The sequence below is a fragment of the Callithrix jacchus genome, chromosome 11 (genome assembly GCF_049354715.1).
Source record: "Callithrix jacchus isolate 240 chromosome 11, calJac240_pri, whole genome shotgun sequence".
NCBI classification, from domain to species: domain Eukaryota; kingdom Metazoa; phylum Chordata; class Mammalia; order Primates; family Cebidae; genus Callithrix; species Callithrix jacchus.
This window is the reverse complement of record NC_133512.1, coordinates 9,951,648-9,973,454: the sequence shown is the minus strand read 5'-3', so window position 1 is coordinate 9,973,454 and position 21,807 is coordinate 9,951,648. Positions and strand designations below refer to the sequence as shown.

At 42.6% G+C, this 21,807-nt stretch overlaps 1 long non-coding RNA gene across 2 annotated transcripts in view; it reads right to left on the bottom strand.

Moving 5' to 3' along the window:
- LOC118143608 (uncharacterized) overlaps positions 1-21,807 on the bottom strand; it is a 171,046-nt gene that overhangs the window by 136,908 nt on the left and 12,331 nt on the right. The window contains exon 2 of one of the 2 annotated variants that reach the window (XR_013523681.1): positions 3,476-3,626. The exons of the other annotated variant lie outside the window; for it this stretch is intronic. This is a non-coding gene — a long non-coding RNA (uncharacterized LOC118143608). The remainder of the gene's footprint in view (positions 1-3,475; positions 3,627-21,807) is intronic. 2 annotated transcript variants of the gene reach the window in all.

Sequence of the window (21,807 nt, the reverse complement as noted above, 5' to 3'; positions counted from 1 at the left end):
GGAAGGGGTGGTGGCAGGTGGCTGTAGTTCCTTCACGATCTTTATTTGCATGGAAACATGTGCACAAAGCCTTCCTCACTCACATTCCTAATGACGAGTATTTCCTTCTAACTAACAAGTCCCATCAGGTAGACTGCCCTCTCTGCTGCACAGTTCGGAAACTGTCCCCTTTGGAACATAATCGCAGTTTGGTCAAAGTACTTCAGAGCACACATAAGGCCCCACATATTAAATTTCTCAGGCAGGATCTCCTAAGCCTACTTTAACTTTATTGAATCCCAATCCCCGTAATGAATGGCATTCTGTGATACGGATTATGGGGAGAGTTGATCTGTCATCACTGCTGGAGCCTAAGCGGTGATGGCACAGGAGGGGAGAGGAACATAGGGTTGCTTCTAAAACTCGTCATGAACATAAGGTCCACTTCATATAATCAGGTTTTGTTCTGTCCCGCTGATTGGATAATTTCCTTCAGAAAAGACCTAGAAGCCTCCCTTTACCATGTATGTCCTCATTTTTTCATTTCAGGAAACCAATTCAAGATGGTCTCATCTGTGTCCAGCATGGTATGCTGTCTTCCCCTCCCTACACAAAGATTGTTCCACAGATGAAAACAGAGGCAATTTATGACCAGAAGCAAAGTGATGTGGCTCCCACTCTTTACCCTTTCACCTCTGGCTTCACTGTCTTTGAAATCCTTTTACTGGGGCGGAGGGGAAATGGAGCTTTTCTGCTGTAGTTGGGCTAGAGTTCCTCTTCTCAGTCCAGCTGAGCTGGGACTGCAGTTTGTTTTAGAAGAATGTCACAATGGAAGAGTAACTGAGCTCATAAATTAGAAGAGAGCTGAGGTCCAAAATATCAGCAGGTGAATCAGGATGTTCTCGACAGTCAGAGGAGCAGGGCAGAGGCGGATGTCAGTTGGGAAATGGATCCAAAAATTTATCTCCAGGACAGTGTGAGCGAAAGAAAGCGCACCATGAGTGAGGGAACGTAGCAACATGATAGACACGTGGGTCAGCCAGTCTGGCTTAACCAGGAGCGGTTTGAAGAAAGTTGTTTGCGTCATCAGTCTATTGGGGCTTTGAAAATGATGGTGATAAAAATAAGAACACATTTCTAATTTTCTTGTTTGAAGCTGAGAGTGGTTGGTTTGGGATTGAAAGCTGTTTATTCTCAGAGTGATCTGAGGTTCTCCCTTGTTCGCTTACTTCAAACTCATCTTCAGATTCTCTCTAGATTAAAGCATCGTGTTTCTCATGCAGAGTGAAACTGTATCTTCAGGTAAAATGACTTGGCATGGAATTTGTGTCTGTCTTCCTATTATTGCTGTGGATTTAGATGTCCTATTTTGTAGAGCGTCTTAAAGGAAATAACCTGGAGATACTATGCATGCATTTTTGAGTTCAGATGATAATTTATTCTATAGATCTGTACTGTATAGAGCAATGCAGTTGTATTTTCTTATACATGCCTGTATTGAAAAGGAATGGCTTTCTAGGGATAAATCTATCTGCTTATAACTGTATCTATATCTATATCTACATCCATATCTAATCTATAACTATATTTGTATCTATCTTAGTTGAGAAAGCTTTTGGCTTCAAGGAGTAGAAAACTTGACTAATGCTAATTTAGCCAAGCAGAGGCTCGTATGTCTCAGTTAACCATACGTTTGGAGCCAGACAGTACAGGAGTTGCTCTTTTTATTTTTCTGCTTTGCCATTCTCAGTATGACGGCTTATTGCCTCAGTGTCAGAAGATGGCTGCTCCAGCTCTAGCCATCTCATCTGTGTTCAAGTAAGGAGAAAAAGAAAATTGCTGGCACCTTTTATACTTTCAACAAGAAATGATGGGCTTCATCGGCCGTAACTAAGCCACACGAGCTTGCTACCTACACAGAAAGCTGGGGAAATGCGTATTTTATATTTCCAGGTTTTATGGAGGAGGCGGCCCCAGAAGAATGGGGCTGGGGATGATTCTGAAGTAAACCAGCTAACAATGACCCACACCTCGCTGCAGCGAAGGCCCAACCCAGGGCAGCAGTGACAATCTAAGAATAAGACCTTGATTGTTGGTTTTTAACTTGGGCTTTTTAATATTTTTTTCCTGTTTAAAGGAAACTTGGCTTGGAATGCCATGACAGCCATGAGCAATAGTAGACACTTAGAGCTTCAAAAGCTGGATTTAGAAACAGCCTGAGGGCTGGCAAGTGGGAATGTGAAAAACGTTTTAAATCTAATGTTTACTTATTTGCCTTGTCTTTCTTCACTTATACCTATCTTTTCATAAAGAGATTTCAGGAGTCTTATAAAGGAAGATAAATTATTACAAAGTAGCACAAGTTAAATTGGATCAAAAAAAGTGTATGGAGGAGAGCAAACTGGAAGCAGAAATTTGACCAGAAATGTACTTTATGTTGAGATAAACATGTACCCTGGGAGGGCCCCAGATATGCCTTTAAACATTTTATCTGTCAGAATAGACAATCACGGCAGTTACATACATAGGTCACAGGACATATGAGGTGCAAACAGAGCCAAGGTATCCAGGAAGAGCACAGCAGAGTGTCCTACGCCCATCTATTTCATTTACTTACCCAATTTTTCTTCCTTATTTTTTGCCTCCTGTTTCTTCTAGAACAAACCCTATTTAGGTTTCCTTCCGCTGTAGTGGGTATTAACTCTCCCTGACTCCTGGAGCTGAATCAGGGGAGAGCAGGCATCATCCATGGGTACCCTCCTGCCTCCCAGTATTATTAATGTTTGAACCCCCCTCTTGGCCCTGAGGGCTCCACAGCTGGTTGGCTATTTGGAGTAGTTTTTCTAGTGCCTCTCTTGTGAAGGAACATGTTTCCTTTACTTCTTTTCTTGGGTTAAAGGAGAAAGAAGACATATTATGAGAACATGTATCAGGTACTAGTTCTGTGTCTTCTAGCAGCTCAGTTAATCTTCCTGCTGGCTTGGATGGAGTCATATGTTATAGTTGGGTTAAATTATTTGCCCAAGGTTAGAGCTAATCACTGGCAGAGCTCGGATTTGAATTTGGATATGTCTCTGAAGCCTTTCTGTTATACTACCTTCCTTTTTTTTTAAAAAAACTTGCATTTATTTATAAAACCAAGGCCCACTGCGGGAGTTGGGCATCTGAGGTCAGGTTGATCTCTCCTTTTACCTCTGCTCCCCAGCCAGTTTCTCCGACGGCTGTGCTTGAAAGTTTCCTGGAGTCGGAATTGGAAGGCTCACTTATGCTCGCTTATTATTTCGTATTCTTTTACTGAGGAGCTGTGTGACCACGGGTGACTTACTGCAGCCTTCTCAAAGCCTGCGGAGTGGGAACTATGAATACAACGCCAGTGGCTCCACGTTAGTGGCGGTGGGGGGAGGGGTTGCTACCAAACAGACTCAATCCTATTTGCTGTAATTGCTATGGAAAAATACAAGCTGTAATCGCATTCGACGCCTTGTTTTTCACTTACCATTATGACCTCAAGATGTTGTTGTTGAGAAAAATTCTACTTCTCCTGTGGTTTTCAGCCCTGGGGTCACCTTTTAAGGAAAATCTGGCTGTCTTGTCCCCGGGAGTGCTGACTCTGTGAGCTCCCTGTTCTGTTAATGTCTGCCTTTTTCCTGCAAAAAAGGGGATGTTGGCTGTTGTACTCAGAGCTGTATTCCTGACCTCTATCATAGGCGTTAATGCAGATCAGTAGAAATAGCCCTGAATTTTAATCTCAGGGATATTGTCACATTGAGAAATCACCCCTTAAATCTAGAAGAGTAAATTTTTTAGCAGATATTTCTTGCCGTGAGGTAGTTTCTTTGGGAAGGGAGGGCTTTGGGGGTCGTGTCAAAGGGGAACAGTTTGTAACTCAGACATCTCCTAAGGCTGATCCCACTCACAGCTCTAAGAGGAAGAACTCATGCTGGGGAAGTAAGCACAGGAGCTACTGGATAAGGCGGATCTGAACTGGCATTTTAGTGCCTCTCTAAAACACAATTGTTGGTGAACTGTATTTACACACACAAGGCCATATACACTATAACATCTCTGTGGGCTCATTGCACAGACTCATGCCACTGTAGCTGGACTCTGAAGAGGACACACCCTAAGAGGAAGGGCTTTGGAAACTCAGCTAATTATTCCTGCAGATCCCCTGGTTATTAGCAGGGACAGAGGCCATCCTGCAACCACAGTCGGGCAGCCTCTGCCCCTGGCCACTCCACACGGCTCAGCAGCTCCCCAGTCTTCCGCCTTGGCAGAGCTTCCAACATTTAAAAATAAGTAAGTAGGCAATTTTCTTTTTCTCATAATGAATGGTTGCAAAGCAAGCTCAGCTCATCCTAGAATCCAGGAACATATTCTCGGAGTTGACTACCTGGAAACAAGAAATTTGAGGCAAGGTCCTCCCAGCATGACTGCTTAACCACTAACATAGTTTAGGGCAGTATCCATGCACAAGACAAGGGGGAACGCCTGAGCTGCAAAAAGAATATGGAAACATTCAAGGGAGACCGTAGGAAAATTTCTTCGACTGTGCCGCCAATTGGGCAATGGAATAAATGTCTCGGGGAAATATTTGTGGCTCCCTAAATAGAGGTGTTCAGGAGAAAAGTGAGATGGAACACATATTCTAATTGTCATGATTAAGCAGCATTTATTGAGTGTGGACAGAATACAAGGTAGCTTTCCAAAGGCTGAGGCACCCCCAGTTCCTGTGGAAAGTGGGGAAGAGCTGCATTTTGGCAGCTCTGGGACATGGCGGAACTCATGATTCACGAGAACCCTGCTGGCCCGCAGAGTCTATGACTTTGTGGCAAGTTTACAAACTCTGAGATGCTTTCTGCTCAGAAAACCAAGTCTCAGGCTGGTTATGAACATGAAAACACTAATAATTGCTGTGATCATTAATGGTAACTCTAACAGTTTAGTTAGAATTCTATGTGGGGTTTTTCTTCTTTGCTATTATTTTTTAAAACATGATTGATCAGACACGTCTTTTTACTTACTTGCTAGAGAACACTGTGATTGGGAATAACAACTAAGCATTGATATTTCTGCCTCGTTTTGAGTTGAAACAGGAGGGCTAGAAGAGAATGGTATGAATAAAGGGGAATGGGCTGGAAAGGTGCATGTGAGACAGAGAAAGGTGAGAAAGGTCTGGGCCTTTGTTCTTGTCCAGAATCTTACCATGTATTACAAGGAGGGATAGTCATTGGTTAAAATGCTCCATGACAACCTTGCTTATGACCTGCTTTTCCTTAGAACCACTGCAGGGGTGAAAGACAGAACATAGAATTGTCACATCGTTTCACAGAAGAGCCATCTCCTAGTTATCTTTTTGGTTACCTTTAATAACCAAACAACCAAACCAAGAATTTGGCAGATATTTTCACTAACTCTGATTTCCTGGGGCCTGACTGGCTAATGTATGCATTGACTCATGAAATAAAACAGAGCTTTTCATCAGAAAGAAGAAGGGGCCAGGTGTGCTAGCTCATTCCGGTAATCCCAGCATTTTGGGAGGCTAAGGCAGGAGGATCACTTGAGACCAGGAGTTCAAGACCGGCCTGGGCAAAATGGCAAGACCTCCTCTCTAAAAAGATATTTTTTAGAAAATTAGCCAGATATGGGGGTTTATGTTTGTAGTCTCAGCTACTCAGGAGGCTGAGGTGGGAGGATCATTTGAGCTCAGGAGTTTAAGTCTGCAGTGAACTATGATTACCCCCTCTGCACTCCAGCCTGGGTGACAAAGTGAGACCCCATTTCTAAGAAAAAAAAAAAAGAATTGAAGTTAAAAATTTTAAATCTTGAAGAAAGGGAAACACTATATTCTTCCTCCTGATTTTTGACTCTTAATTAAAACCAATCATCATCTCCCCACTTTTACTGCACGGAGGACTCTCCAAATGGTTATAATATTGTCCTTTTCCCTATCTTCCCTCTTTTCTACCCCTGTTACTTTCTGTGTCCAGCTTGGGACTGTCAATTCCAGAAAACAAGGGAATACTGACACATTAAATCTTGAACACACCTCCTCCTTAGTAAAGCCCTTCTATAAGGTAAGAAATGGAAGTACCTCTATGGAAGTGTGTCTTGGGAACTGTAGGTTTTCATGTATACTATTGATGTAGAATATCATCCTCAGCAAACTGGCACAAGAACAGAAAATGAAACACCGCATATTCTCACTCATAGGCGGGTGATGAAAAATGAGAACACATGGACACAGGGAGGGGAGTACTAAACACTGGGGTCTATTGGGGGGAAAAGGGGAGGGCCAGTGGGAGGGGGAGGTGGGGAGGGATAACCTGGGGAGAAATGCCAAATGTGGGTGAAGGGGAGAAAGGAAGCAAAACACACGGCCATGTGTGTACCTACGCAACTGTCTTGCATGCTCTGCTCATGTACCCCAAAACCTAAAATGCAATAAAAAATTAAAAAAAAAACTGGTAAAAAAAAAAGAAATTAAACCCAAAGACAGAAAGAAAACAGCAATTAAAATGCTTTTACAAATTAAAAATATTAGTTAAAACAAAAGCAAAAGGAAAGATAGTTATGTTGAAGAAGTCTCTTTAAACACAGAGCAAAGATATGGAAATATGAAAGAGAAAAGACACAATAGGCACTTTAATTTAAAATGTCTGGCATCTAATTAACACCCTTGGTCTGCAGTGGCACAGTCAGTGTGTCTCTGTGGTGGTAGTGGCTATTGTTATTGTTTATATCTTAGTAAAAATAATTAATAGCCAACATTTCTTGAGAGTTTTCATTGTGCTAGAAACTGGGCTAAGGTCCTAACCTACAATGTCTATAAATGGCTCTGATGTGGTTATTGATTGTATTTGGTTGCGGAGAAGAGAAAGTTGTCAAGAAGGAAAATTTGGGTGATTGGACACCAATAACTGAGATCAAATCTCAAAAGTAGGAGCTTGTTTAGGGAGAAAGAAGTTGGTTAAAATTTCACATGTTGAGTTGAAGGTGCCTAAATGTCACCTGAATGGATAACATTAATATACAGTCGTTTGTGTGAGTCTGAAGCTCAGATAACAGATGGTGCCAGAGACACTGGGAATCACCAGCATTATCAGTTACAGCCAAGATGTAGATGCAGTCACTCAAAAGGGTCTCACTGAAATGTTCTGGAGAGATTATGGGTAATATTTGTCAGAACAACTTTAATGGCATTCTTGGAATAAGCCAGATTACAGTTGAAGAATGAAGGAAGAATTAGTTCATCACATTCTTCATCTGCCTCAGGTGTAAAATGGATTAATAACACCTATGTGAGTGGATACTGTGGATTAAAAGATATCACATTTGAAGAGTCTTTAGCAAACTGCCTGGCACATAGCACATGCTCAATAAATGCAGGAGAGAGATATATTCCTATCTCTCCATATATCACCCAATCACTGTAACATAAACCAGAATATATCGCTGTATTATGGCAGTATGCTATAGTGATTGAGTGCATGGAGTTTGTACCTGGATAGACGGGTTTGTGGTCTAGCCCTGCCACTACATAGGTGTGTAAATTTGGACCAGTCACCTGTTTATGCACTTTTTCTTTCCTCTGTAAAATGGAGAGTAGAGAAACAACCATTTTCTAAAATAATTCCTAGGCATTGTATGTATTTTATTCTATAAAATGGTATAGTATTTTTTAAACATTTGTGTTCTGTTATCCAGCTGAACTCTCAGTAAATTTGTAAATTGATGTAGTCAGGGTTTGTTGTGGTCACGCAATGGTGCAACAGTTTGTTTCGATGGTGGTTTCTGTTTATCTTTTGTATTGTTCTTTTTCTTGCACGAAAGGTAGAAAGCCAGGGCATTGTGTATCTTTGCCTCAGATGCTTCTGCAAGGCAGACTCTTCCTAAATTTGGAACAGGCAATGATCGGTAACTGGCACAAGCAACGCAGAGAGGAAAATGAACAGGACATGGCCTAGGGAGGAGAGGAAGAGGTGGCTGGGAACCTGGCACACCTCTCACAGGAGCAATGGAGATTTGCAGGCGGCTAGGCAGTACCTAGGAGAGCAGCAAGGTCTCAGTCCTAGTGGGACGTCTCAGAGAGCACTGGCACTCCAGCACTAGCCAGTGGGAACCTATGAATAGAGGAACTTTCCTTGGCCAAGACCAGGAAACTTTGGAATGGAGGAGATCAAATAAATAAATAATAAAATAAATAAGAGAGATTTGACTTCCCACTGAATTGCGTTGATTTCAGAACTAAAGAAATGTCACATGTGTTGCATATGAGTTTGTACACTGAAAAATTATACCTGTAGCACACCCACAACATCTACTAAGAAATAAGGGTAATTTTGTCATCGCTTTGTTGCGTTTTGCTCAGTATTTTTATTTTTTGCCTTATTATACTGACCAGAACTTGAAACATATTATAATAAAAGGCCTCACAGTTAAAAATGAGGAACAAGTCAGCTCTGTGCCTAGACCAGGCAGGAAGAAAGGTTCTCCATGGACACAGGTCAGACAGGTGCTAAGCCACAAGTTACACTCTCTAGCTCAAGATGGTGACAAAACAGACAAGCTTTCTCATCCCTTTGCTCTGCCCCATCCACCCTCCTCCATTCCCGAATTTAGGTACAGAAAAAATTTGAGGACTTCAAATAGAGTGAGGCTTATTTACCAGCATATGGCAAATTAAAGGCGCAGGGTAGGAATTTAATGCAATCACAGAAAAGTAAGGTAAATGACCTATCCTGACCACCTGTGTATGTAGACTAAGATTCTCCCTCACTCTTATCTCAGTTCTTCTGGAAGTTTTTATCTTGTGTGGTACTCTCCCAGAAGCAGGTGTAGCAGGAACTGGTTGGCTGCTGCTAGGCTAGGCAGGCACTCCTAAATTTAGAAATGTTTGATGTTAGTGCCATTCTAGTATCTGTTAATATATGTAAGCATTATACTTAAACAGTTCTCATGGTATGAAATATGAGTATTGTACATGCCATACATATTACATTTTAAGTATTAAAGTTTATGGTCAATTAATACTAGATTGTCAGACCTTTGCACCATCCCAAATGAAGGCCTTCCAAGGACCTTTCCTTTCCAGGAATCTCATCCAGTGGGCTCCGTATCCTCACCCTCTTCCTCCCACTGCACCCCTTTCTACTTTCCCACTCGTTCCATTGTAATCGCTGCCATAACTGTCAGTTTTCACTCTAAGTGCTTGCCCACCAGCTAACTTCTCTGATGCTGGGTCCTCCTATGAAGCATACATGTTGTCCTTCAGCTCCTTGATCCGGGAGACATGGATGACAATGCGAGTAGGTGACAGCCACCAAGGACTTTTGTTGCTGACCACTGCTGCTCCAAGTACAAAGTCTTAGATGAGAACGTGAAATACATATATATAGAGAAAAAGAAAGCAATGGAGCTTAGTGCTGGACGATATGAATTTTCTTTCTTTCTTTTTTTTTTTTTGACAGAGTCTCATTCTGTTGCCCAGGCTGGAGTGCTGTGGTGCGATCTCAGCTCACTGCAACCTCTGCCTCCCAGGTTCGAGTGATTCTCCTGCCTTAGCCTCCCAAGTAGCTGGGACCACAGGTGCCCACCACTACGCCAGGCTATTTTTTTAATTTTTAGTGGAGACAGAGTTTCACCATCTTGACCAGGCTGGTTTCGATCTCCTGACTTCAAGTGATCCACCCACCTCAAGCCTCCCAAAGTGTTGGGATTATAGGCATGAGCCCCCAGCCAGCATGAGCTTTTATGTCAAGCAGCCTGGATTGAAATCCTAGCTCCATTATACTTGGAGAAGTTATCTAGTCTTTCCCACCCTCAGTGGCTTCATCTGTATTTGGCAATAATAAGGAGACCTATTTGAACATGTTATTTGAAAGGTGAAAGAATCTTACACTTAGATCAAGCACTTTGTTCCAAGCCTGGCAGAAATGAGTGCTTGGTCAACGATAACTAACAGAGCATCATCTTCATTACATTTCCACCTTCATACAAACACAGCCTTAAGGTTGTGGCTTTTCCGTTATGCATCTTTGTGCCTGACACGTACCCCAGGTTCTTTATTAAGCTAACCCTCTCTTACAGGCTTTTGAATCTCTTAACACCAAAGACTTTCACAACCACTCCACGTAAGAAACACGTCCCATGACCACGCCGTGGGCTGTTTCACTATCCACAACACGTTGTCCTTTGAAATCTTAATCTTCAGTATTCCATTTTCTAAGAACCAATGCCTAGCGGCTCTCACTCTCTCTCAACATACCTGCATTTCACATCATCAATATTTCTGATTCCTGGATGATGCTATTTTTTCACAACCCCGTTGCTTTCTGGCTCTGCTTCATTCCTGAGGGCACTGCTCAGATCCTTTACTAACATCTCCTCTTACTCCCATTCTTTCTTGTCCTTTCTCAGCTCCTGCTCTGCTAGAACCTGAGCCTGGGTCGCCCTCTGTGTGCTATGTAATGTGCAGCCAGTCACAATAGCCACATCCCAAATGTTCAATAAGTACATGTGGCCGGCAGCTACTCGACTGCACGTACAGACTGTAGAATCTTTTCATGATTGCAGAAAGTTCTACTCAACATCAATGCTCTATCTGAACAATTGACCTTCTCTCTTCTACACCTTACGGTAAAGAACTCTTCTAGGTAAGACAGAACAACTATGTGGTTTGGTGTTCCTGAAACTTCAGCGCGTTCAGTCTCAATGTCGTCCAGAAGGCCTGGAGGTGTCCGGAATCCCCCTCACCTCCTACCCGCTTCTGCCACCGTTATAAAATTTCACCTGTCTTTTCAAACCCTCCACCCCACCACCTTCACCAGCTTTGGCATCTCTCAGAAGATGAACTTACCTTCTTTTTCACTGCAAAATCACTAAGATGAAAATTCTCTTAATTCCCTTCTCTGTCCGGTATCATCATGCCTCTCTGTGCCCACACTTTATTTTTTCTTCTTGTTTCATTTAAGGCTCATCCTACCACCTATGCTTAGGATTAAGTCATCAGCCAACAAATATTTATTGAGCAACTACTACATGCCAGAGAGTTTTAGGTGCCAAGATTTAGCTGTTAGGAAAACGACGTCTCTGCCCTCATTCTAGTGTTGTCACATAGACAATAAACAAAGACCTCGGATGGTGATAAATACAGCAGAGAAAAATGAAACAGAGTGTACCAGGGTGGAGTCCATTGCTATTTTATACTGAGTGGTCCAAAAAGGCTTCAGTGATCTGGAGACAAATAACAAGAAAGTTAGGGAGTGAGCTGTGAGGGTGTCTGATGGAAAATGATGTCGATTCCTGGCAGAGGCAACGTCAAGAGCAAAGGCTCTGGGACATGCACAGGCTCATTCCGTTGGAAGGAGAGCAAGGGGGATCACGTGGGAGGAAGACAGAGATCAAGGAGAAACAGAGAAGAAGACACAGTGAGGGACGTGGCCAGGTCACGTAGCTTCTCTCTGGCCACAATAGTGAGCTAGGAGAGAAGCCATGGAAGGGTAGGAGCAAAGGAGAGACCTCATCTGCCTTGCATTTTTGAAAGGGTCATTTTGAGCGTTGGATTCCCAATGGTCTATGGGGGCAAGGATAGGAGTAGGGAGATTTGGTAGGAGGCGTGGTGGTCCATTTAGGTCAACAGGGATGGCAGGATGGCCCAAGGGACAATGATGGAGTGGCACGACCTGGTGTGAACATGGGTCTATTTTGAAATCAATCCGTCATTTCTTACTTAAGCAGGAAACTTGCTTCTCTGTCTCCTCTCATATTGTAAAATTATTTACCTTTACCAGCTCACTTCTCTCAGAAGAGAAGCTTAAACCTTTATCTTAAAATTTAAAAGGGCTTTCTCTCAATCCCGTGTTTCCTTCTCTAGTCATGACTCAATTTCTTCTTCACAACTTTTGACAGAGTACCTCTCCTTAGTCTTCTCATCCCCGCCTTCTCACATTAAAATCTGTCCCCAGGGAACGAAGCTGGTCTGCTCGGGCCAGCAGCAGCTCTGATTCGAGTATTGCCAGGCCCAGTGGGCCTTTCTGTCAGTGTCTTAGTTGACCACACTGTGTGTCATGTGACACTTTAAAACTCTCGCTTTTCTTGGCTTCCTTGATAATATTCCCTTCTTGTTTTTCTCCTACACATCTGACTTCTTCCCAAAGCTCCTCATGGTCTCCTTTTCCTCCACTCACCTCGTAAATATGAAGGTTCCCAAGGCCATGCCTTTAAGTTTCTAATCCTCTGCTCTTTCTCTCTCTTGAAGGTAATACTTGCTAGAAGAAATAGATCCCGAAATGAGGATGCCTCGAAATCAACCAAGGCTTATTTTTCACTCAAGCAGTAATAGAAAACAAATGGTTAGTGTTTTAAAACTAGTATAAAGTTTTAAAATTGAAATTCTAACCCAGGGGCCAACATACTAGACAGCTGTCAGACACCAGAGTGAAGGGGATATGGACTATTGCAAAGGAATCTTTAGAGTAGATATCTGAGACCAAGTTCCGTTATCTTTGAGAGTCTGGTGAGATGTTGAGAATAGAAAAATTTAGAAGAATGGAGAGAAAGTTGGGGGTGGATTTTGGGAGATGCCTTCAGAAGACGCCCCTGCCAGGTGTGTTTGAATCCCAGCTCTAGGATAGGGTTAATTAACTTTCTTCAACTTCAAGGCAGATAACAGAGGCTTCAACAGCACCTATAGTTGAGGGAACCTGGATACTGATGCCTGATTCATGCCTGAAAAAATGTCAATTGGTCTATGGCAAGGTAAAGGATAAAAGGAGGAGAGGGCTATGTTTGTGAAGAAACCACATTCCCATCAACAGTGGGCTAGAAATGCATGAGTTTCCCATGGACCTAGCAGGGTGTACGTGGAAGGGAAGGCAGACCTGGGGCTGTTTCAGGTCCCGCCCAAGAGGATGGGCTGGGAGGAGAATGTATCCCACAGTGAGAGTCCGTATGCAAGGGATTGCAGGGAAGCAGGGTCCAAGTGGGGACCAGGGGGCAGCCGGCCAACAGATGGCTGTAGCAGCCATCAGGGGAAGGGCCCAAAAACAAGAGAATGAGTGAGGTGTGAGCATCTGCCAAGCCTGTAGCGCAGGAGTGATTTTAGTTTCCTAAGTTTTGTTAATGGTGGGATAAGCTTACGTCGAAAGGATGGAGGAACAGAGGCTTTGTCCCCAGTAAGAAAAGGAAATGAGGAGGGAGAGCAGTAAGCATGAGACATCATGAAGAATTAAATACACGCAGCAGTACAAAATAAAAAGGCTGCGAACTCCAACATCTTTCTAACCCTGTCCGTTCCAAAATGAGGGAACAAGCTGAGACCTGAAGGGTATTCCTCCAACAGAAGAGACAGGCTCCTAACTTGGCGGGACAGGCCCTGGCTGCAGGTCACCAGAAAGCTCCGACCCATCACGTCAGCTCCTGTCCTAGGCCCCAGAGGCCATCAGCACCCAGCCCTTAGACAAGATGTAGATGGTGTTTAGAGAAGTAAAAAGGAGGATAGATGAGAACATGTCCATGCTATTTTAGGGCAAACAGTAGACCTGCTGTCTTATTCCATTCAAAAACGAGTTAACAGAAAAGAATAAACAGCAACATAGGGCTTATGCATAAATTCCTCAACTAACAAGAAGAAACGAAACAAAAGAGCAAAGAAAGCTAAAGAGCACACTCAAAACTAAAGACTCTTTAAATCAACAATTTACACATTCAAGAAAATTTTAGAAACAAACAAAAACACTTGTCAAAAATGCAATAGAAGAAAATGTTCCTGAAATGAGGAAAGATCTTTCCATTTCTGGAAAGACATAAACCATAATTTTGTTTCTGGTTTTCTTTGGATGATTAAATTGTAGGAGCCCTCTGTCCCTCTCCCCCTCTTTTCCTTTCCTCCTTCTCTCTCTTTCTTTGCTTCCTCTTTTTCTTTCTTCCTTTTTTCCTCCATGGTATTTGTACTTGAAAAGTGAACACGTGTTATTTTTACAATTGGGAAGAAGCCATTTTAATTAAAAACATTGTTTAAGGCCGGGCACAGTGGCTCACACCTGTAATCCTAGTACTTTGGGAGGCTGAGGCAGGCAGATTGCTTGAGCTCAGAGTTCGAGACCAGCCTGAACGACATGGTGAAACCCCATCTCTACTAAAAATACAAAAAGTTAGCCAGGCATGGTGGTGCGTGCCTATGGTCCCAGCTACTCAAGAGGCTGAGGCAGGAGAATTGCCTGAACCCAGGAGGTGGAGGCTGAAGTGGGCCGAGATCGCACCACTGCACTCCAGCCTGGATGACAGAGCAAGACTCTGTCTCAAAAAGCAAAAGCAAACACACTATTCAATGATACGCTATCATTAAATGACAGACTTTGAGTAACTCCAGATAGAGAAAAACCTAGAGCTACCTACAGTTGTTACAAAGCCCTGGCATCTGGAAATAATATTTTAATCAAGATAACTGTTGGGTCATGGACTTGAGTCACATACATAAGAAGACCTGGGATAGAACAGAACTAGAGCGAAATGAGCAACATTAAAACGAAAAAGATACGAATGAAATGGGATCACAAGCTTAGCAACACGCTACAGATAAATGGAATGAAATCAGTGCTCCTATTTGTACACATCCAAAGTGAAACGTTCATAAATGGTGCTCATTCAATCTTTGGAAAAGTTTCTTCAAAGTCATAGCTCTTCCTGGTTCTGTATGCCAAAATATATTCCAGATATGTTGGATTAAAGAACAAAGTGCCAAAAAATATTTAGTGAGAAATATACATAAATAGCAATTTGATTTCCTGATGGAGAAGCCTCAGCATAAAGATAGCAATTCCCAGATTCGTTTATATAAAAATCTAAACTCTCTTTTGGTCTGAAATACTATTAATATAAACAAAATTAAAGGGAAAAAAATTATAATAATATGTAGCAGACAGTGGGTTAGGGTTCTTAATATAAAAAGAGTTCTCATTAATAATAAAATACACTTTGCTATAGATAATATAAATGCATATAGGATGAAATTTTATTGAAAATATAAAAATAAGAATAGGGTTCTTATTAATAAAAGAGACAATGGGCAAATAACATGAACACTGACTCGAAAGAAAGTTGTGCAAAGGGACCACAAAATGTCCATTTTAAATAATAATTTTAAAATTCAAATGAAAACAAAGCATATCCCATATTTGGCCTGGGTGGGAGAGAACTTTGATAGCATCCATGGCTAAACGCGGAGAAAGAGTGATGTCCTTACACTATCGGTCGGAATGTAACAGGTGAAATCTTCAAGGAGGGCAACTGGTAATATATATGAAGATCTTACCTATGTCCACATTTTTATTCATTTTTAATTTTTTTATTTTTTAGATGAAGTCTCACTCTCGCCCAGGCTGAAGTGCAGTAGCACCACCTTGGCTCACTGTAACCTCCACCCCCTGGATTCAAGTGATTCTTCTGCCTCAGTCTCCTGACTAGCTGGGACTACAAGCATGTGCCGCCACACCTGGCTCATTTTTGTAATTTTAGTAGAGATAGGGTTTCACTATGTTGGCTAGGTTGGTCTTGAACTCCTGACCTCAAGTGATCCACCTACTTTGGCCTCCCAAAGTGCTGGGATTACAGGGGTGAGCCACCATGTCTGGCCCAAATATGTCCATATTTTTAGATCCAGTGATTCAACTTCTACGAAGTTATCTCAAGGAACTAATAAGAGATGCATTTAAACATATGAGAGCATGGATGCAATACTCTTGCAAAATCTGGGAAATGACTTCAATATACAATAATTGTGGACTGGTTTGAAAATAAAGACACACCTGTTTAAAAGGTTACTCTCCAGTCTTTAGTATTTTTAAGAAATAATTTGGCCATTGAAAATGCTCAAAATACAATGATAGGTGAAAAATATCCATACACAGAATTATATTACAGTAGGAGTGTAATTTTGTTTTACATATACACAGACATTTTAATAATGATTATTTCTGGGAGGGATGATTAGATGTGATTTACATTTTTTTGTTCTACATTTTTCGCATTTTATACAAATAATGCATGTATTTTTAAACTTAGATGGATGTCATTTAAACAGCAACAATTTTGGTATTGGGAGTGGACGGATCACAGAGAAGGTGCCCAGTTGCTACAGGGTTTCTTTCCTTCTACACAGGGTTTCTTCCTATTCACATGCACCAGAAGGGGGCGCCTCAGCCTCTTCCTACTGACAGACAGCTGGATCACCTGGTAAGTGGAATGTTCAAGTCTGCAGGATTCACTGTCCCTCATGATTATGTTCCCTTTCTGGGTCTCTCAGAAATTTCCACAGAAGAAGGTTATGGAAATTTGAATGCCCCCCGCAAGAGTTTTCTCTAGTCACATGATTAACAGTCTGTGTTGGTGATGTGTGCTTTGGTCAACCCTGTTCTACCCCGGCAGCTGCTGCAAATCAGGAGTGCCTCTCTGTCAGGAAAAGACACAAGCAAACAGGAAACGGGACTCTCCCCGATGGCTTTGCCTTAGTAAAACAGGTTCACGGAAAGGGCCAAATTCACAACCATGACTTCGGAGGTAGATTAGCCACCAACTTAACTACCTGAATTGGACTTTGCTTCTTAAAAAGTTATGTGCTATTCCTCATGGTACCAGTTAGGGGGCAGCAGATATCCTGGCATCTTTTGTTGTCGAAAAGCAGCTTCCAATTAGGAGATCCTAAAGTTGCTGTGTATTATGATTTTGTTTACCAGGTGACATGATCTTGCAGTTCCAACCTGCACCAGCTGATCATTTGGGAGCCAAACCTCTCGCCTAGTAGAGTGCTTATGATTCACTACCGAGCAAAGGTAAACCCAAATAATAAGGTATCCAATATAATTACTGCACTCTGCACCAGCTGCTTCAGTTTCATCATTATCTAAATATTACGAAGCCCTAGCCTTCTCTTGTGGTCTATCATTCTGTCTCTCACACACACCTAAGTCAATTTTATTTTGACTCCTTAAAATACCCTCAGGATGAGAATGCAAGTAAGGGGATGAGTGTAGGCATCTATAAAATGGCTTCGGCAAAGACCTCAAGATGCTGGTTTAAGAGGATGAAGCATAGCCCAGCCTGTGGTAAAAACATCTGCTTTTCCAGATGCATCCAACATTGCGGAGATGTTAGTTTTCTGTGGTATGTGTGTGTGTGCGTGTGTGTGTGTAGCTACTGAACACTCTGAGAATTTTGTCTATTCAAAAAGAAACAACAGAAACATGATCCTGGGCTCTTGGGAATCATTGAACAAATGTCTTCTTTTGGTTTTGATTACACACCTTTTTTAGTTTCCAGAAGCTCCTCACGGGATAAAGAGTAGTAGGTGTGGACACTGGACCACAGAGAGGTGGACTGACTTGCAACTTTCCAGCCAGGGACAGAGCCCAACGTGTAGTGGGGTCTCCCCAGGACCAGTCTGCCCTGGAGCATCTGCCCATCTTTCCAAGGCTCCACAGAGTAGGACGCAGGGAGTTCAGGTCAGCCAATAAAGTTTTTTTAAAAAAGGAGAAATAATCCCAGTAAAGAGCATTGACTACGTACCAGTACATTCTATGTGGCTCACACGATTAACTCAGCTAACCCTGACAACAACCCTATCTGTGAGGGAGGTGCTGTTATTACCCACATTTATTAAACTAATCGGGAAGCCAAGGCATTTCCCAGCATCCTCCAGTTTGAAAGTGGTGAACCCTAAATTTGAACCCAAGTAGTCTGACTGTGGGACCCACACATTCAACCACTACCTTTTACCTCATCTTTAAATGGTATTTTTCATACTTCAGAGCACTGGAGGACCTGTGCCCTTGGTCACCAGGAGGCCATACTTGGCTGGACCCATCTGGATTGTCAGGGTCTTCTCCATTCAGAGACCACCACCAAGGCCAGAGACTGGAGAATTATTTAGTATGCTGTGGTTCTAGAAGCTGCTGCTGTTTCAAACCCAGGAAGAAGGAATTCTGAGGAGGACATTCCTTCTTGGGACAAGGACCCTTAGCGAGATTTGGCTTTTCTGCACCTCCATCTGAAAAGCTAAGATTTTCTCTGGGAATTTGAATTGAAGGTTAGGGATGATTGCTCATATGGGGAAAGTGTGAAATGGTAATCGCTTGCATATGACACTCGAGAAATGTTATAATAAAGCTGAGTAAATTGGAGCATGAGTTAGCCGGTCCTTTGCCTAATGATGTCACCCACTTTGTGCTTCCTCCAGCCTATGATTAATAAAAGAGGGCTTATGACAGTAACTCATTCCTAGTGGGCAGCAGTGACGTCAGCAGCAGCTGAGCAAACTGACTACATTTAGTTGTGCGTGTGTATGTGGGCATTTTTTTTCTCCTGTGACTAACATGAAGCTAACAGCATCTAATAAAACAAAAGGTCCTTGAAATTTGGGAAACTTATTGGGTGAACTCTTTTCTACGGGGAGCACCATTTTAATTATTCTCAGTTCATAGTTAACTGATGTTGGAGTTGGCCAAAATTACCTTATTGGCTTTCTGCCCCTGTTTCATTCAGGGATCGCAAATGAACCCCTGGCCTTTGGGAGAGAGGTTTTCTGGACTTCTACTCCAAGGACTCCTCCCTCATTCATTATACTCTTCCATCTTTCAAGAGGAACTCAATGAGTAGAAGAGGGATTGTGGCCATAAGTTATTTTTTTGAAAGTTTAAAGCTGGTTGTTGAATTCAGTGACTTCATTTTAAACTCTGTAAGAATATTGTGCTTAATTACAGTTTGCTTTTCCAATCCAATAAAGAGTGACAGAAGTCCTGCTTGCTATTTCACTTTTGCAAACTTGACCTTCCTAAAATTAGAGTGGGCCACCTGGAAATATTTACCAACCTAGCTGAGTCGCTGCCAGCGTCCACGCGAGTCCACAGAACTCGTGAACAGCGGCACTCAGACCATGCCTTGGAGCTGCTCCCACAGAGGGCAGAACCTTTGGACTCTGCCAGGACATGAGGGAGGCAGCAATTCACTGATTCAAAAAAATACACACAGGACAGTCCCCAGGCTTTTCTGTGGCGCTTTTTCCCTCCAAGTGAAGATTTGGGAACAGGTTGTGGGAGGATCTTTGTGGACAGGCAAAACTAGATGTGAATCAAGATTTCTGCTCTCTTATCAGTCCAGTGGAATCTACATACTAAACCACTATGTCTTCAAGTCAACAATGGAACTTATTACCCGAGGGGATCCAGGTGAGAAAAATGATTAGAACAATCTGTTCTATGTTCCTTGGGAAGTATTTTTCAATAATCTTCTGGGGCAATAGGAAGATAAATTGTTGAAGCAGATGTTTCCTGATTGGGTTAGAACTGAGAGTTACGATAAAGAATTGCGAAATATATATTGGTCAGGAAGAATGTTGAGGGCATATTTTTTTAGTTTGAGTTAGTCTGGGTTTTTTTTCAGTATATGTTTTTCTATAGTGGTTGTAAATGAGTATTTCTCTCAATATTGAATTTTTTTACATGGTTACTTCTTGGGAAGAAATCCAGGCACTTCTGAATCATTTGAGAGTTGATTGAGGCCTTTGGTTCCAAAATGACCATTTACCTGAGGAGACAGTGATTCACATGTTGGAAGAGATGACACGGCGTCAGCGTGTCTAAGACATTCCCCTCATGGCTCCCTTCATCTTACAATGATCTCTGACCTACCCTTTCCTTTCTGGGTGACCCATGCCACTCAGGAGCCAAGTGATGAAGCAGGGAAGCAGGCCCTCACTCACTGGGTCTGGACAGTGAGATTTCCGTTCTAAGCTAGTTTCATCCTGGCAACTGCCCTTCTGTGCATTTCACCAACACTTGTTGATTACTGTTATGATTTTCCACGAGGTGGAATCCTTCACAATAGTTTCCCCAGTCCTCACAGGAAAGCAACACCTGGAAGGGCATGGCCTTCCTTAAAGAGCCACACAACTTCCTTTTACAAAGGAGGTTTAGAGAATATAATGTTGCTTGCAACAGCCATCAGGATTTAGCAAAGCGCTGTTTTATCTCTTTGGATATTGATTGTATGTCATTCCCCTAAGGTATTAAACAAATAAAATTGAGCTACATCATATTTGTTTGCTGTAGGAGAACGGCATGGTAAGCTCACTTTGGTGAATTTTACTTCAGGGAATTCTCTACTGCGTGGATTTATCTGATACTGAATTGCTAAAATGAACAACTCAATCCTTTATTCATTTACTCTTTTGCATGAGTCTCTTGTCTCCTAACAACTTGGGCGTGGGCCAGCCCATCTCAGTTTGTTGCTGGTCACCAAGGTTCTGCTTTGGGTTAGAACAAAAAGCCAGCAGGAAAATGTATTGAGGCTGTAGGTGAAAGCTGGTTTGAACAACGATGTTGCCCAAGAGGAACATCGCATCTGTAGCCTCCAGTGCTCAGAAAATGTCAGATGCAAGAGGAAGCAGAATCACTTGAGTTATTAATGTTTTGTAGAGGTTGCATTTTTTTTGTTGTTGTTTCCAAGGTCTCTTGGAGATGGATAGGGAGTAGGTTGGGTGAAACTTTAAAATGGTAACATGAAATCAGAGTATCTCAACTGCAGAGCTTCAGGCCAGATAATTTCCTGCTGTTGGGAGTTGTCCTGTGCATGGTAGGGTGTTTAGCAGCAGCCCCAGCCCCTACCCACTAGCGGCCAGTAGAACCTCCCTCCCAGCTGGAACGACCAAAATGTCTTCAAACATGGCAAGAGGTCCCCCGGGGAGCAAAATCACCCCAACTGAAAACCACTGCTGTAGAATGAAGAGTAGTCCTTTACTTGCTGGGTTTTGGTTTTTTTTTCCTTCGTCTCCTTTCCCTGATTGTTTTAGTTCTAGTATCTGGGTTCCCTTGGTTCAGAAAACAGCATTCCCAAATACTCCAGAAACAGAGTACTCTTACACAGCAGAAGGCCTTGTGGGAAATTCTGGTGGTTCTGAAAGAACTGTGAGGCTTAGGAGTCAAGTTTGGGATTAACCATCGCTGACCTGTTGTTCTCAAAGATTTTTAGGGGACTTTTTAATGTTTCCCTCTCCCTGACTGGGACTATTCATTCGCTGATTTAACTTAAAAGCAAAACAGCTGATTCTTCCTTGTCCCAAATCTTTCTACCTAACATTCAGCCCATGCTATGTACAGGCTGCAGCTGTCCAGGAAACAGGCAGGGTTTGCCAATCCCATGTTCGATTGAAACCATTTGATGAGACCCTTCACAGACTCTCACCATCTCCCTGCAGCAAATAGCACTCTGGATCCTGCCCACGTTCTCTGGATTCTGAGTTGCCTCTCAAGGGAGTCACCCCTCACCAACAAGGCCAGGTTTTCCGGCCTGAGCCCCAGAAAAACACGTCAGTGGCTGAGAACACCTCTGGTCCTTTTGATTTCTCTCCATAGTCATGTTTTATGTTCCGTTTCCCAGACGGGATGAACCAGAAATCATGCTTTTTTGGAAACAGATTTTTCATAGGAAGGAACGAAAACGCCCTGACTCGTCAGCACTCTTGTCCGTGCCTCTGAACCCCCAGCCTTGTGTCATTTCAGCTGAATCAGAGGACAACATCCCAGTCACCTGCTTGAGACATTTATGTCTCCTGACTTGTATTTTTGACTGAATAACAGCAATCTGTGAGCAGCAGCTAAAATAATAGAGCCCTGGAAAAATGCGCCCCCAACCCCACTTTTCTGGGCCTCTCTCCTTGCTCCAGGAGCCGTGAGGAAAGAGCCCAATTAATAGCGTGGATGAAAGCTGAAGGACAGACGGTTTGCTTGAGAAGAAAAGTGAACATTCTTGCTTCCTCATTTATGCCAACTTTGAACG